The sequence below is a fragment of the Charadrius vociferus genome, unplaced genomic scaffold (assembly GCF_000708025.1).
Source record: "Charadrius vociferus isolate BGI_N301 unplaced genomic scaffold, ASM70802v2 scaffold549, whole genome shotgun sequence".
Classification (NCBI taxonomy): Eukaryota; Metazoa; Chordata; class Aves; order Charadriiformes; family Charadriidae; genus Charadrius; species Charadrius vociferus.
This window is the reverse complement of record NW_009650103.1, coordinates 1,642,087-1,648,154: the sequence shown is the minus strand read 5'-3', so window position 1 is coordinate 1,648,154 and position 6,068 is coordinate 1,642,087.

Genomic DNA, 6,068 nt, shown 5'->3' with positions numbered 1-6,068 from the left:
GCGGCGGAGGGGGGGGGGGGGGACGCGGGCAGAGCGGCTCGGCTCTCCCCCAGCCTGGCAGGGGCGGGCGGAGGGGGAGGGCGCAGGCAGGCAAACAAGGATTCTGCTGATAAAGCAAATGTGACTCAATCACACGCTTGTGCAAAGATGTCACAACAGTCCTGAGAAATTACAGGCTCCTATTTCATCCCTCAAGGGCCAGCGCTGTCCTTGCTCTTACAATGCGCTCTGTTCGGCTGTCAGCGGCTCAGCCAGTGCCCCTAATTTACTGGCTGGGAACCCGCTGCAGGGACGGGCAATAATAGGTGCAGTGTAGTGCCGCTGCCAGCGCTCCCGGGCTGGCCGCGGGGCCGCGGAGACGGCTGTTGAGGGACTCAACGCGGCGGCTCTTTTGAGCTCGTGCCACTGCGGTCAGAAGCCGCCCGAAGCCGGGGGGCTCGCCGTCCCCTCCCCTTTTTCGGGGAGCAGGTCAGCGGGATGGGGGGTAGGTGCCCCCAGCCCAGTTCTCTGCCCCAAACACGGCGGCGTTAGGAGCACACACACACCCACCCCCCCCCCGGGAAACCCTGCCTTGGGGTTGCATCTCTCCATCTTCTGGGGTGTCCCCCAAAAGGGAGGTGTGGGCGACTCAGACCTGACCACCAAAGCAGAAGGGCTGAGCCTCCATCACCACGGTCGTCCCCTGCCGCTAACCCTCCCCAAACACAGTCAGGAGCAAACCGGTCCCTGCCGAGACGGGACTTGTACCTGCTGGCACCCTTCCAGCCCCCAAAGAGCATCGCTGAAGCCAAAACAGCAGCAAAAGGTGCCAACGGAAGGGAAGATGCTCCCTCTGGTCTGCAAAGACGGAGGGCTGCACCCGGGGGTCCCTTCAGCCCTCCCCGGTGGGCAGCGGTGGTGGTACCCGAGTGCTTCTCCACGTCTGCCTGTCCCGTCCCGGTAACTGGGGAGCTCTGCTCCGAGCTCCTCATCCTCCCCGCGAACGCTGACCTTCGCAGCCTCCCCGACTCCATCCCGTTCTCCGAAAGGAGCACGGTGCGAGCGAGAGCGCAGTGGTCCCGCAGGTTGCTGAAGCTCATTATGGCCTTTTAATTACATTCAATTGCAGTTTTATGGGCTTACGGGCAAATTGGAAGTGATCTAATTGCCCTTGAGGGGGTGCTACGCTCTGAGCTATGAAAAACCAAGCAGGATCCAGCGAGACGCAAGGGGAGCGCGAAAGCATTAGGCTCGCTCCAGCAGAAAGAGGAGAAGTTTCGTCTCACGTCCAAGCTCCCCCAGGATCTCGCCGGTAATGAGCCGCACACGTGTGTGTGCCGGGCTCGCCGGTGAACCTGGATCACCCACTTGCCCCACCGCTCCAGCACATCCCACCCACTGCCCCACAGCTGCCGGGTCGCATCCCCACGCCGGGCTGCGGGGGGGAGGATGGACGTGGAGAGGAGATGGGTCTCAGACCCGGAGCTAAGCAGGTTCCTCTCCCGGGGAACCTGCTACCTTGAGCCCTAAAATGCTCTTCTCCAAAGCAGGCAGGGACAGAAAAAAGAGTGCAATGAAGCAGGACCCACGCTACCGGAGGGGAAGCTCTGCTCCTCGCAGGACACGCACGGGTTGCAGCCCACCATGGGGCTCACAGCCCAGGGGACCCAGTGAGAAACGTCCCCACTGCTTCCCACAGCGTCAGCCCTTCAGACGTGCAGCGTCCCTGCCCAGCAGCTCTCCATAGTGTCCCTCCAGGAGATCTGGGATGAGCCAAATCCAGGAGTGGGAGCTGCCCAGAGGCTCTCCATGACACCGGCTTTGACATCTGGTGGCTAAACCCCGTGTTCCCCCCTCACTGATGGGTCCTAGAGGCACAGAGTGCCGGGACGATGGGGAAAGTGCTCCATCTACCCCGGTTTTGCTAATTACAGGGATTGACCGGAGGAGCTGGCAGGAATCATGGCACCTCCGAGCTTCCCTGGTGCTCTCCCGCTCCCATCTGCGGTCAGCGTTGAGAGCAACCACTGGCCCACATCGCTTCAAAAGGTCCTACACTGCGTGTGCAGGATGCGTCTGATGGGACAAGCTCCATCCTTGGGGTCTGAGATGGCAGGAGGAGGTGAGAGGAGGAGGATACGGCCATGTTTTGTCAATCCCCTTCTGCGTCTGGCTTCCAGGAACAACGGCCTACAAACCACCGGCCAGACGGATTATATTACGGTGCTGTGCGCGCGCATTAATCCAGATTTGAGATAATTACAGTCATTCACTTGGCATAATGGGCTTTAATTGATCCAACGTGGCTGGCGCTGGTGCTCGCCGCCAGCGTGCAGCTGGCATCCCCAACACCCCGAAGCCGTGCTGCCACCGGCCGCGCATTGACCAGCAAAAGGCAATATTGCTAACTGGTTTTCCAGAAAACCATTGCTAACTGGTTTTCCAGAAAACCAGTTACGGTAGTTCTCCTTAGAGGATGGTGGACCACAGCAGATGAGCGCAAGGCCACGTGGGTCTTCCCATCTCACAGGTGAGACCCAGCAGGCCCGGCATGGGCATGAGGTGTCACCTGGTCAGGAGACATCTCATGAGCATCCAAGTGGGATCAGCCAACCCTCCAGAGGGATTCGCGGCTGGGAGCTGTGCCAGGGCAGCCCATGGAAACACCATTTTCCAGGTCTCCTTAGAGGAATGCCTATTTCCCAGCCCGTGCTGACCAGTAGGTCGATCAACACATATCTGGAGGTCCCTTCCCAGCAGCATTTTTGTGCTTTATTGCTCACAGAGCTGGAAACCCAGATGGGCAAAGGATCCTGAGGTCCCAAAACAGCCATCCCTTCCCATCTCGGCTCCTTCTCCGCATCTCCACCGATGAGCGGAACGCGCTCTGGAGTGAGCTGGTTGCCTCAAGGACAAACCACCCACTTTGTGCACTGCAGCTGGAGGTCCAGGAGAAGGAGCCTGAGAACCGGGTGCCTACGTGCCGCAGGAAGGCGCCTGACAAGATAGGGAAGGCAGCTGCCAGAGCCAGGTCACCTTCAATAAAAGCAAGTTCCCTCTGGAAACTAGACGGCACACACTGTTTTTCAAGAGAAAGAAGCTGCCTCCGGTCTTACATGACCCCCCCCGGGTTCAGTAACACACGCTGGGCAGGAGGGAAGGTGTAAGCCCCCTCGACACCAGCCGTGTGGTCTGAGGGATGGGAAGCGGGGTCGGTGGGTTGCTCCTCTTTCCTGGGGCAGAGAAGAGGTTTGGGAAAGCCTCTCCCCCCTTCCCCGGGCAGGCTGCAGCGAAGGACGGTCCGCCCGCAAGCTGCCTTTGGGTTTGAGTTTCTGGTTCCAGTCCAAAGCTAATTAGGTTGCGTCAAGTCCAATCAGATAGCCTCGGCTAATTGAGCTCGGCACAGCCGGGTCAATGTCCAGCGAGTCTCCGCGTTCCAGGCGTTTTGTCAGCCCACAGATAACTGCCAGGGCCTGGGAAGGGGAAGGACCCTCACAAAAATGTTCACTTCACGTACAGCCAGAGCCCTGCCCTGCCGGAGCCGCATACGTCCCCGGGTTAACCCCTCGGACACCACCAGCATTGTCCTCGTGCCTGAGGAACCCCAACGGATGAAGACGCCCCAACGGCAACACTGGAACAGGGCTAAAAGTGATGGAATAGGGCAGCTGCCCACCGTGCTCTGGTGTGCATCTCTCGCCGTGTCTCCCCAAGAACAGGCGCCACGTGCGCCACATCACCCAGGTAGCAGACCCACCAAACCATACAGCAAGAGCAAACCAGCTCAATTCCCAGCCAGGCGGCTACTGAAAAACCAGCGAGACTAACGCGGGGCGCTGTGTGCTCCGCGCTCTCCGCACAGGTACCAACACCTCCTCCAAAGCCGGCTTAGATGTGTCTGCACCGGCCCGCAGCCTCCAGTCTACACAAGTAGGGTTTGTCCAAGCCAACACCACGGCTCCGTGAGCCAACGTGGCCGTCGGCACAGGGCCAGCGGCGGTCCCAAGAGATGCCTGGGCATGGTGACCTGGAGGGGGACGGAGGGGGACCGCAGGGCAGCCGAGCACTGGTCTCAGAGAGAGCAGTGAGGAAGACGTAGAGAGTACCAGGGTGAGAAATGAGCTGGACAGGAGCATTTCACCCCCAAAAGCCAGTCGGAGCGGTGGAAAATCCCTGCACGGACCCATGGCCAGAGGCACAGCTGAGCCCAGCAGCTGAGGCTGCTCCCGAGGCCGCAGGTACATTTACTCCCATCTGACGGGTATCTGCCGTACCTTCCCGGGGCAGATGAGAAGTGACTGCACCCGAGGGCAGAGAGCCGGGCAGAAGAGTGGAGAGGAGGAGAGAGGCTTTGAGGAAGGCTCCAACGAGCCCCTCCTTGAGCGGTCGTCAGCCCGACACGGAGCTCTGCCAGCTCCCGACTTCTACGGCAGAGTCCGGCGAGGAAAATGACAACGTCCAGCTTCCAAAAAAACCACGCACTTCCTTTTTTTCCTCTACCCCTGGGCAGGAAGATGGCAGCCCCGATCTCTGCGACGGCAGCGGGAACGCCGAGCGCAATCCCCGCGTCCGCCCCCTCCACCTCCGGCTGCTGGGGAAAGGCTGTTCCTCTTCAGCTGACAAATAGATGAGACGTTTCATTAATAAACCTCGGCTTCTCCTAACACTTCTGATTACGATCTCTCTGTTTGGATCCGAGCTCATATTACACGTTCGTCTCAATTATATATTCCCTTCTCTTTAAATCCCCACTTATCTCCTTTACCACGTAAATCACAGAGTGGGCTCTGTCGGGGTTTTTTTTTTTTTTTCCCCTGCCTGCCTGATTTTCCCTGCTCCAACAGCAGTCAGAAAATAAACACTGATTTAAATTGCAGCGTATCCGAGTAGCCTCCGAGCTCATCTCCCAGCAAACCCACCCGAGGGGGGCTGCCAGCGGTCCTGCCGAGCCCCCCGCCAGCACTCGCCTCCAGCCCCGCCGTGTTTTGCAAAACACTTATTTACTTCTCGCTCAGCCTGGGCCAAATCCTTACTCGGGCTTCACCGGGGCCATCTCATCTCCCCGCGAGGTTCTCGGTCCAGCCCGAGCGGAGCATCGCTGTGCCGGGCTGGGAAATGCCGGCTGGAGCGGCAGCGCAGGGAGAACCCAGCCTGGCTCCCCTCCCCACTGCCCCACGTCCCTCTGGCAATTAAGGCAATTGCTTGCATGGAAACCTAATTATATTAGGGAAGTATTTAGTAATTTTTAACTGTTGTGCTGGTGGCTCAGCTCCCTCCCCCTCCTGCATACCAGCAGCACTGGGCAGAAGGGTTGGATTCTTCTCCTCTTCCACCGCTGCTTTTAAAAGCCATAACGAGGAAGAGGAGCAAGATGGTGTGATGGGCAGGCAACGGGCTGGGGCTCAGGTGGTGGCCCGGGTGGCCCTGGGTGAGCCAGGGAGCCTCTGACTGCCCCCCCCCGACCCTGCAGCAGTTTGCTTGCCAGGTTTGCGAGGGATGGCTGTGCCTTGCGAGCGTGGACACCCAGCCCTGGCGCGTGACGCCTCTTGATGCCACCGTGAGAACGATGCCCCACAGTCCTCTGCTTGACAACTCACTGCACCGGGCGGGTGGTCAGCCCCCGGCGTGATGCCCATCTCACCTGCAAAGTCAACACCCCAGTCATTGCAAGGTTTTGGCGTGCCCTGGATCATCCCATGTGTCTCCATCCTTCCCCGGCAACTGCTGTGCAAAAAGCCCAGGTGGGCAAGAGAGCAGCAGAGGAACCACTACGCAGAGACCAGGAGCTCCCACCGCGCACCCACAGCACCCTGGAAAAAATGACATCCCCAAGAGCATCTCGGTCCTGTTTGTACAGGGCCCACGAGCAGCAGAGCAGGAGCCAACCATGGAGAGCGTTGCACCACGGAGAGAGCTTTGTACTGCAGAGAGCTCTGCACGATGGAAAACTTTGCACCAGAGAACTTTGCACGGTGGAAAGCTTTGCACCACGGAGAGCTTTGAACCACGGGAGAGCTTTGCACCATGGATTGTGCTGCACCATGGAGAGCTTTGCACCACGGAGAGAGCTTTGCACCATGGATTGTGCT